This window comes from Molothrus ater, chromosome 25 (assembly GCF_012460135.2).
Source record: "Molothrus ater isolate BHLD 08-10-18 breed brown headed cowbird chromosome 25, BPBGC_Mater_1.1, whole genome shotgun sequence".
In the NCBI taxonomy this organism is placed as follows: domain Eukaryota; kingdom Metazoa; phylum Chordata; class Aves; order Passeriformes; family Icteridae; genus Molothrus; species Molothrus ater.
In genome coordinates this window covers 6,803,626-6,815,260 of record NC_050502.2, presented here as the reverse complement: position 1 = coordinate 6,815,260, position 11,635 = coordinate 6,803,626, and positions in this window count along the sequence as shown.

The window sequence follows — 11,635 nt, the reverse complement described above, 5'->3', positions numbered from 1 at the left end:
GGTGTGCAGGAGGTTCTGGATGCCTGTGCCTGCCACGGAACCGTGACCCGAGGGCCAGGGAAGGGCGAGGGGCTCTGGGGGCTGCAGGTCCTGTGGGACCAGAGCAGGGGGTCCTGCAGGTCCTGTGGGATCAGAGCTGCAGGTCCTGTGGGACCAGAGCAGGGGGTCCTGCAGGTCCTGTGGGACCAGAGCAGGGGGTCCTGCAGGTCCTGAGGGACCAGAGCAGGGGGTCCTGCAGGTCCTGTGGGATCAGAGCTGCAGGTCCTGTGGGACCAGAGCAGGGGGTCCTGCAGGTCCTGTGGGACCAGAGCAGGGGGTCCTGCAGGTCCTGTGGGATCAGAGCAGGGGGTCCTGCAGGTCCTATGGGATCAGAGCAGGGGGTCCTGCAGGTCCTGTGGGATCAGAGCAGGGGTCCTGTGGGATGGGAGCAGGGGGTCCTGCAGGTCCTGTGGGATGGGAGCAGGGGGTCCTGCAGGTCCTGTGGGATGGGAGCAGGGGGTCCTGCAGGTCCTGTGGGACCAGAGCAGGGGGTCCTGCAGGTCCTGTGGGATCAGAGCTGCAGGTCCTGTGGGATGGGAGCAGGGGTCCTGCAGGTCCTGTGGGATCAGAGCAGGGGTCCCGCAGGTCCTGTGGGATCAGAGCTGGAGTTCTCAGCTCTTTGGGAAGCCAGGGAGGAACCAGGATGGGACCCTCAGCAGCACTGGGCAGGCTCCTGTCCTGCTGGGGAGGATCAACCACCAAAATCTCCCAGAGGGAACGAGGGGGTAAGAGAGAGATTCCTCCTGAAGTATCACAGGCAAGAGAGATAAACCACAAACACAAACAATTAGGAAGAAGCACATCTGTCATGTTCTTGATGCTGTCGGAATGAGAATCCATCTGGGAAAAGAGCCAGCCCTGCCTCCCTGGGAATTATGCATTTTTTCTTTTTAAATATTGTATGACATCCATCTCTGGAGCTGTGTGTTGTTTGTGCTGGCATGTGGGTGTGTATTTCTGAAGGCTCCCCATATTAACACAAGATCTATAGTCTCATTTTAGAAAATTTGCGGCTATAAAAATATATTCTGGGTTTGACTGAGTGTTTTTCCCTTCCTTCCTGAAACTCTGGAGCCACGTAAAATAGCTTCATAAAGCTTGTAGGGCTTTTTAAACAGAAGTTACTGCCTTGCCTTGCTTTTCAAAATGCACTCTTGATTTTAAATGTTGGGATATTGTTTGCTTTTAAACTAGTGAATGCTGGAAAGTTGCTCTAAATTCCTTTTTTATTTTGTTGCTTACTGAGAAAAATCCCATTATACCAAAGGGAAATGGGAATAAAGCATTTCATAAAAATACATGGTATATAACCCAAAAACCCCACTCAGTCTTCTAAAATGAGTGTGCAGAAAAAGGGTGGAATTCTTTCAGCATTATCCCTTGAGCAAATGCCCTCCCTCGGGAGGTACCCAAAGGAGTGTGGGCCCCTCCTCAGCCCCAGAAGTCCCTTCCCTGGTGATGGCTGCTCAGGGCCAGGGCAGTCCTGGATCCTGGGGGTTTCTGGCTCTGCCAGAGCGGGGCTGCTGCTCCCAGCCCCGAGGGACAGGGACAGAGGGACTGGGACAGAGGGACAGCACAGGGAGTGCTGGACAGCACTGAGGGGCTGGGACAGAGGGACTGGGACAGAGGGACAGCACAGGGACTGCTGGACAGCACTGAGGGACACTGCAGGCTCCACTCAGGGGCTGCTGCTGCTGCTCCCAGCCCTTGCCCAGCCCCTGGAAGGACAGAGGGACAGCACAGGGACTGCTGGACAGCACTGAGGGGCTGGGACAGAGGGGCTGGGACAGAGGGACTGGGACAGAGGGACAGCACAGGGAGTGCTGGACAGCACTGAGGGACTGGGACAGAGGGGCTGGGACAGAGGGACAGCACAGGGAGTGCTGGACAGCACTGAGGGACTGGGACAGAGGGGCTGGGACAGAGGGACTGGGACAGAGGGACAGCACAGGGACTGCTGGACAGCACTGAGGGACTGGGACAGAGGGGCTGGGACAGAGGGACAGCACAGGGACTGCTGGACAGCACTGAGGGACACTGCAGGCTCCACTCAGGGGCTGCTGCTGCTGCTCCCAGCCCTTGCCCAGCCCCTGGAAGGACAGAAGGACAGCACAGGGACACTGTGTGAGCTCCTGCTGCTGCTCCCAGCCCTTGCCCAGCCCCTGGAAGGACAGAAGGACAGCACAGGGACACTGTGTGAGCTCCTGCTGCTGCTCCCAGCCCTTGCCCAGCCCCTGGAAGGACAGAGGGACAGCACAGGGACACTGTGTGAGCTCCTGCTGCTGCTCCCAGGCTCTGCTCCCGCCCTGGAAAGGCACCAGCCCAACAGGACAGTGACTCTGAGCCCCCAGAGCCAGGCTGGGGCTCCTCACGCCCCTCTCAGTCACTTTGTGAGAGCTGGAGTGAGAGTGTGAGCAGCCAGGGAGCAGCTCCAGCTCCAAGGACTTGGGAAAGCCCTTTTTCCAATCAGGCAATTTGTGATTTCAATTGCTATGTGTTTCCCTTCCATTCCTTGTCACTCTAGCACCATCTGAATTGGCTTCCTCAGGACTTCAGGAAGGCTTGTGTTACATTATGTAAGATTTAACAGCCATCACTTCCCCAAAAGTAATACAGAAAAGTGTTTTTTATGACACAAGAGGGAGATTGCTCATTTAGGAAGCTGATTCTTTGTTATTTTCAAATGACTGCTTTGGTGCAATTTCAATCTAATAAATAATATTTTTAATGAAAAAACTAGAATAAATTTTGCTGATATTTTGATAAGTGGAAATGCCTGCTGAGAGGAAATTAAATTTGTCTTTTTATCTTTATAGGTGCATATCATGTAGGTTTATGTGTCATATTTAGATATAGGGAGCCCTGAGGACACTGCCTGCATTCACAGAAGCACAGGATGGGAAAGGTTGGAAATGGCCGTGGTGGGGTGCCCTGGCCCAGCCCCATCTGTGCCTTTCTGGAGCTGAGCTGAGGTCACTAAGCCTGCAGGAAGGGCTCGTTTGTCCCACATGGAGCTGACAGAGAATTCCTGCCCCAGTCCTGCCACAGACCCAGCCCAGGAACCATCCCAGCCTTTCTGATCCCTGTGGGTGATTTCCTTTTCTCTCTATGACCGTTTATTCACCCATTAATTCATCCTTGGCCTTTCACATGGACACCCTGTCCCTCTCCGTGGGTCCCACAGCCTTGGCAGGGGTCAGCCTGGGCAGGGAGCTTCTCACCATCCCTAAAATATTAATGGCAGGCAGCCAGAAGAGGTGTGGCTTTGCTCTACTGAAGCTGTTAGCAATTTCCATGGAAAGAGCACGCAGGGAGCTGCTGGCTTGGTGGTGACTTTCCTGACAGTGATGGAGTGCTCTGATAAGGAGCAGGAGTTTGGTGCTGCCTCATTTGCTGTGCTGGGCTCTTTCCCTGCAGCACTTAATACTGTTCTGGCCAGACCAAGGTGTAAAAGGAGTGGAAAACAGAAATACACTTGGAAATTGCCATCACCTGAGAGCACAGCCCGTGGCTGAGCTTGCTTTGAATCACCCTACGCTCCGTGTGTGGGGAATTGCTTTCCGTGGTGGGAACTGCTGGCCAAAGCCCTGGGACCCTGAGTGATTGCTGTGCCTCTGCAGTCGGGAGAGCAGAGAGGAGACAAGTGTGAGAACCAGGACAATAAATGGGAAGGGCAAGTTCTCCCTGAACTGGCTGAGCACTGAGCTGCCTGACTAATGTTCCCTAATTATCTCCTGGAGTGGAAAAGGGGGAATGCCAGGAGCTGTGTGGGGCGCACACAGCTTCATGGCTGCACAGTGTAAATTAGCCCTCATTTTTGGGCAATACATTTCTGCATGGCACCTGTTCTTGCCATCACTCCTAGGCTGTCTTTCCTCACCAGCTGGTTTGCTCTGTTTTATTTCTCCCTCATGGAAACTCATTTATTATTTTACATCAGTGTGTGAAGCCTTGGAGCATCTCTTGCTGCATTTAAAGCAGGAGGAAACCCTCCCTCTGTGACATTTCTGTGCAGGGCTGGCTCTCACAGCCTCACTCAGCAGCTCTGAGGGTCAGGATGGGGTGGTGTGGTCAAACCCATGGTAATGAGCAAAGTGTTCAATCACCAGCTGGGCCTCTCGTGAGCGCTGAATGGGGAATCACAGAGCAGAAGAGTTTCCAGAAGAGGAACCTGCTGCAGTCCTGCTCGTGGTGGAATTGGGGCTGCAAAGAGCTGAATCTGGGGAGTGCAGGGGAGGTGCTTCACCCCTCAAACACCCTGTGACATCCTGCCAGGGCACAGAGCAGCTGCGACCAAGGGGCAGAAATTGGAAGTTACACTGCGGACGCACAGGGTACAGAGGAAGTCAGCGGGAAAGCTTTACCTTCTATGGGGACTGCCCAGAAAGGAGAAACACTGAGTGCTCCTGGAATTCAGTGTCTTTAGGGAGAGCTCTGCACCTTTGGAGAGGAGCAGCCCTTGCAGCAATGGCCCTGGGCTGCTTGCCCTGTGCCTGACTCGCTGTGGGAGCACGGGGAAATTCTGCACTCACATTATCCACATTATCCAACCTTTGTGCTGTGTCCTCACTCACATTATCCACATTATCCAACCTGCACCTTTGTGCTGTGTCCTCACTCACATTATCCACATTATCCAACCTGCACCTTTGTGCCGTGTCCTCACTCACATTATCCACATTATCCAACCTTTGTGCCGTGTCCTCACTCACATTATCCAGATCATCCAACCTGCACCTTTGTGCCATGTGCTCTGCCCACAGGGATCTGGCCCTTGCTGCATCCATCCCCAGCCTCTCTCCACGCTGAGTCTGCCAGCAATGACAGGGTCCTCCAGCATCTCCCCTGATCTGCATTCCTTGGCCCGTGCTGGGTATTTGTGAGCCAGCCCTGCTGCTCGTTAATGTGCGCCGAGGGTTTCTCTCAGCAGGCACAGTGGCACCCAGGGCTTTCCTAATGGGGATCAACGGGCCAGAGAGGAAACAGCCACAGGGCTCTGCAGCTTCCACTCCCTCAGCACCTGCTGGACCCACCCGCCAAACCAGGAAAAGCCTAACGTGGGCAGAAATTCTGGGTTAATTCACCAGTGCCTACTTAAACCAAGGATGAGGGTGCCACGAGGTGGTTTTCTCTGAAGTGCTGTCCGGATGAGAATACCTCAGAACTGGGCACAGGAGGCAGAGGTGCTGCAGACCTGCTGCAGATAAAAGAAAACACAACCATGGGGCATTTCTGGGCCATTTAAGGCACCAAGCTCCCCCTGTCCCTTCCCCTGGAAGATCTGTTACCCCAGAAGTGTCAGAGCGAGTCCTGTTTTGCCAGGGAACATGACAGACATCAAACACAGCTCTGAGAGAGGAGCAGGAGTCACCCAGGGCATGGGTCCTGCCTGGATTGTTTCTGAGCTGGCACAGGGGGAGTGGGAGATAAGAAGGAAGAAGATGTGAAAGCAACACTTTAAAGGCCATGGGCAATGAGGCAAGTCAGGAGGAATAATAAGAGCCCTGTCTGCATTAGGACTTCACTTACAAATAACTTCTGGAAGGTGGCTCTGAGCTGACTGTGATTTCATAGCTGATTAAACCGTGCTGCAGAGTCCTGGGGGCAGCTCGTAAACACGAATTCTGCTCTGTGTGCTCACAGCCATGATGCTCCAAACACATTCCCTAATCATGTTTCCCCTGGTGAAGTGCTGTCTCAGCGTGACCAGGCTGGGGTGGGCAGGGTGGGGGCGCAGGGGGGCCCAGACCCTCTGTCCCCAGCCCAGCTGGCACAGGAGGGAGCTGGGCACCAGCCCCAGCAGCCCCACACCTTAGCATGAGCAAAGGCATTTCCCAGGCTTGACCTTGGCTCCCCAGAATTCAAGCAAGAGGAGAGGCTGTTTGGGATGTGGGGGTGTTCAATATCCTCAGAAGCTCCTGCAAGGACCCGGGTGCCCATGTGGGGAGTGACAATTCAGCCCCACAGCGCAGAGGGGAGCTGGCCTGGTGCTGCCATGCACGTCAGGCTTGCTCACATTTAGCAGAGTGCTTTAGAATTTGCATTCAGGCAATGGGAGGTGAAAAAGCAACCATAAACTTCATCAGCCTCATCAGCCTCGTGTATAGGGTGATTTACATAATTTCCTACTTTCATGGGGCTCCTGTTTAATTTTTCCACCCCTTGTATGATCAAATATACCTACTTCCAGATGAAATCCTCAAGTTTAGAGGATTAACCTGCCTGCAAGAAGTGACAATGTTAACAGCTTGTTATCTCCAAAATACAATTCCAGGATCCCTGCAAGCTGGAGAAACTCAGCTGTCTCCACGCCTCGGGGAATGGCATCACTTCCAGGGCTTTGAGAAAGCAGTTGCACATCCAGAACTGCCTTTCTTCCCCCTCTTCTCGTGCTGGGCTGACGAGGATCGCAGAAAGCTCCAGTGTGTCCAGGCAGCGTCCAGAGGTTTGATGTCCAAGGCTCCCACAGGGGTGCAGCATTGCGCCTTGTGCCCGGAACGGAGCTGTGCTGCTGCTGCTGTAATAATGCTGCTGCCACTGCTGTGCTGCTGTGCTGCTGTGCTGCTGCTGTAATAATGCTGCTGCCACTGCTGTGCTGCCGCTGCACTGCTGTGCTGCTGTGCTGCTGCTGCTGTAATAATGCTGCTGCCACTGCATTGCTGCCATTGCTGTGCTGCTGTGCTGCTGTGCTGCCGCTGCTGTGCTGCTGTGCTGCTGCTGCTGTAATAATGCTGCTGCCGCTGCACTGCTGCCACTGCTGCCACTGCTGTGCTGCTGCTGCTGCTGTGCTGCTGCTGCCACTGCATTGCTGCCATTGCTGTGCTGCTGCTGCTGTGCCGCCGCTGCCACCGCTCCTCCGCTTGGGCAGGGAGGGCTCAGAGCTGCCTGCCAAGGGAAGCAGCTGCTGGCAAAGGAGCAGCTCTGTGGCCAGTCTGAATAAACCCGGTCTCCAGGAGCAGTGCACACTGAATTACTGCAGTGGGAACTGGGATGTCGCGGGCTCTGTGGCTCCTTGGAGGGCAGGAAGGAGAGGTGTCCTCCCTGCCTGCCTCAGTTTCCCCACACCGAGTACCAGGATGGCAGTGCTGGCAGCGCAAGGACAAGGGCATTGCCAATGTTAATTAATATCAGTCTGCAAAATGAGCTCTCAGACAGCAGATTCATTCCAACATCCTGCTTGGGAATTCACCTCTGCCCACAGATGGATCCATGGAGCTCTCATCAGCGTGACTCAGGGCAGCATCTGGCTCATGGCTTGCTCAAGGAGAGGGAATTCTCCCGGTGTGGCAGTGCCAGGCCAGTGAGGAACCCACCCTTGTCAGTGCCACCCTCCCGACCCCGGGCATCCTCCACCCGCAGCACCTGAGTGATGGAGACAAATGGCTCTGTCTGACAGGAATTAATATTTAACCCAGCCTTCCTCACACCTGCCTTCTCCTCGGTGGGCAGAAAAGCTGCATTGATCTGCTGCTAAAAATAGGAGCCCCAGGTTTGGAGGCAGCAGCACCAGCGGGGCTGCGAGAGGTTCCTCGCATCTGTTGCCTGGCAGAGGCCCAAAGTGTTTTTCTGGTACAAGGGGCTTTTTTTCATGCATCACCAAAGAACAGAGCTGCTATTTTTAGCTCTAATAAGCATATTTAATTTCCTACTGCCTCATTCCTACTGTTTTGTGCAAGTAGCATTTCTGAGCGTGACCCTGGGGAGCAGGTGAGGATCTTGTCTGCATCCCTTGAGCATCCAGAGGGATGCTGTTCCCCCCAGCACCATCAAACGCTGGCATTCAGTGAAGAACAATGCACTGGGCTGCTCCAGATGGAACCCCCGGGCTCCCACCTCCACTGTGGGGTGCTCTGGGCAGGGGCCCCTCACAGCCCTCGTGCCCCTGTTCCTACCTGGGGCGGCAAAGGGCTCCTATTACACAAATAATTAATTAACACAACATCAAAAGTTGCTCCTTGGCATTCCAAAGTGGCCACACTGTGCCATAACTCCCAAACTGCCTCTGCCATCAGCTCAGGGACTCCCTGGGAGTGCCTCCCATCGGCACCTGGGATGGGGGGACATTCAAAGCAGCCCAAGTTCACTTTGCATCTGTCGCTGGTTTTGGTCAGGGCAGGGGATGCAGATGCTGAGTTGTGCTGTGTGAGAAGTGACATGAAAGCACTTGGCATGACTCACTGCCAAGCCTGGGCTGCAAACACAGCCCTGACAATGAGACAAATGCAGAACCTGGGCTGTGCACAGCCCAGTCCTTACCCCACTGATCAGTGCGGCCCATCAGCTTTGTGGGACAATCGTGGCCCAGAACCCCTGAGTAATGGCTTGCCAATGCTGAGTAATGATAATGATGTCCTGCAAGTGAAGCAGAAACGACCAAGTAAAGGGATTTAAAGCAGTTTAATCGGGCTGAGTTTTCCTTGAGTTTTCCCAGTTCTGTCAGCCCAAACCTGTGCTTTATGAGATTTCCTTGTTGGCTTTCAGCAGCTGCCTGTCCTCTCTGGGCCTCTGCTCACTGCCCCACCCTCACCCTGGGAGAATTTCTGTGCAGGAGGGTGCAGAGCCCTGGAGAACTGGGGTGTCCCTCTCTGAGACATCCCAGACCCTCCTGGATGTGTCCCTGTGTCCCCTCTCCAGGTGACCCTGCCTGGGCAGGGCATTGGACGTCCAGACATCCCTTCCAACCCTCTTCTGTGGTTCTACAGAGCCCCCAACACTGTCATTTTCCCCATTCTCCTGTCCCCCACCTCACACTCTCATTTCCCCAGCCATTCTCCTGTCCCCCACCTCACACTCTCATTTCCCCAGCCATTTTCCTGTCCCCCACCTCACACTCTCATTTCCCCAGCCATTCTCCTGTCCCCCACCCCACACTCCTTTCCCCAGCCATTCTCCTGTCCCCCACCTCACACTCTCATTTCCCCAGCCATTCTCCTGTCCCCCACCCCACACTCATTTCCCCAGCCATTCTCCTGTCCCCCACCTGACACTCTCCTTTCCCCAGCCATTCTCCTGTCCCCCACCTGACACTCTCATTTCCCCAGCCATTCTCCTGTCCCCCACCTCACACTCTCATTTCCCCAGCCATTCTCCTGTCCCCCACCCCACACTCTCATTTCCCCAGCCATTCTGCTGTCCCCCAGCTCTCCTGGCTGCAGCTGGGCACTGTCCCTGTCCCCAGACATCTCTGGCACCGCTCTGGAGACAAGCCCAGCTCCTGCAGCTGAGAGCTCCAAGTGTGCCGTGGGTTCCTACCTGGCAGCGCTCAGACGTTTGCTGCAGACAGAAGCCTCGTCATGGCTGATTCCGTTTATCGTTGTGTGAGTGTATTTCCAAATAAAACAGAAAGTGAACAAATAAACTGGGCGACAGAGCCATAAACCCTGCGCCTGCTCATTCACTTGAAGAAAAGCCTACTTCAACTAATTAACCTGTGCAAGCCTTGTGCTGTTCATAAACAAGCCAGGAATTAATAGTGGTTGTGTTTTTTTCAAGCAGGCAGCATATGCCAATAAATCCTTTTTGGGCAGCAGGAGGAAGCAGCTCCACTTTCTGGGGTAGGTACTGCGACAACAGTGAGAGCTCTGAAATGAGGGTGAAATATTAGAGCAGGGTTATTCCCTGCTTTGGCTGCCTGTGCTGAGCACACCTGGGATGTGCTGAGCAAAGGGTGGAGTGGAAGCTGCAGCCTCCCCAGCACTGGGGGTTACAGAAACAAGCACCCAAATGGGGTTTTCTGCACCAAATCTGCTCACAGATCCAGCAGGAAGATGGATTATACGGTACAGCAGTCTGAGAGGCTGAGCAGCAGAGAGGAATGAATAAATAAATGAATAAATAAAGCTGTGGGGATGGGGAGGATGGTCATGGGAAGGAAAATAAACAGTGGGGAATGCTGGCAGGGATGTGCTGGGCGCAGGAGTGCCCTGGCCCTGCACAGGGGTGGGCAGGAGGTGCCTGAGGCGTTTCAGACCAGCCCTGGCTGTTCACTGGTCACACACACAAGGAAAGGGAGACTTGGGAAAATAGAGAGGGGGCAGAAATACAAATCAAGGAGTAACACTTTTGAAGGAGAAATTATAAATTGCAATTTAATCACATAATCACTTTGACACTCTCAAGCAAGCTAATTTCTTCCCTTGCCTCATTTCACCCACTTGGCAAGATGAATCTTGATGAATAATGTCCTATGAATATTTAATTTTTTGATCAATTTGAATTTTTTTTTTCTCCTATGCCTACCTGCTGGAAAAATCAGTTCTCTTTTCCTCTCACAAACATCCAGAGAACAACAGCTTCTTCTTCAACTTCCATCCTCCCCTATTTTGCCCTTTTTTCCTCCCCTTTGGAAGGGTTTTTGGCCAAGCAATGATCACTGTCGGCACCCCTTGCCCATCCTCTGCCAGCCAGGAAACTGGGGACAGCCAGGGAATTTCCTCAAGCCAGGACGACTTTGCAGACAGGCAGGAAAACTGATAATCTCAAGTGGTTCTAAAGCAGTTGGAATACAAGCACATTGCTCGTGCAGGAGTCTGGTGGCTGAGGAGAGGGGAACGAGGCTCCCCTGTTCGTGAGCACTGGGTGAGGGGGGCTCTCCTCAGGGACCCTCGGGGTCACCTCCAGCACCTCCTGGTCCTTGATGGCCACAGAGAGTGGAGTGCAGGCCTCTGCCAGTGCAGCTGGATGTGCCTGCAAGGGCTGACCTGAGAGCACCAAGCACCTCCTGGAGCAGGAGCGGAGGATAAATGGTCCACCCGAATCCCTGCCTATTTTATTTGCTGTTTTTCTTTGTTTCTCCCAACTGTTCCATCCATTCCTGCCCTAAATTGCCAAATTGGGAAAGTTTATTTGAAGTTAACACTGATGTCAAGCTAGAAATCAATGCCCTTGGCTTCACAGCAAATCCATCCCTACCGCTGCTCCCAACAAGCTGCGGGGATAACCAGGCCCTGCTGAGGCCATGACAAATGCAGAACTACCTGCAGCCTGAAACTGGGGAATTGGGGAATTGGGGAATTGGGGAATTGGGTTTGTGGAAAGGGGAGAGCACCTGAGAGCAGCGGCCAGGGCTTGGATGCCCCTGCACGCTGCTCCAACAGCCTGGGAGCGGAGCACAGGTGCTGCCCTCCATCCCATCGCCCGAGTGTCTGGGCAAGTGTGAGGCTGCAGGAGCTGGGCAGGTGCTGTTTGTCTGAGCTGTTTATTAGAGCTGGCAGTAACACCACTGCGAATCCAGCTGAAACGCCTCCGTGGGCTCAGGGAAGGGGAAGGAAGCCTGAGTGCTGTGGCATCCATCCATCCATCCATCCATCCATCCATCCATCCATCCATCCATCCATCCATCATCCATCCATCATCCATCCATCCATCCATCATCCATCCATCCATCCATCCATCCATCCATCCATCCATCCATCATCCATCCATCATCCATCCATCCATCCATCCATCCATCCATCCATCATCCATCCATCCATCATCCATCCATCCATCCATCCATCCATCCATCCATCCATCCATCCATCCCTCGATTCCATCCATCCATCATCCATCCATCCATCCATCCATCCATCCATCCATCCATCCATCCATCCATCAT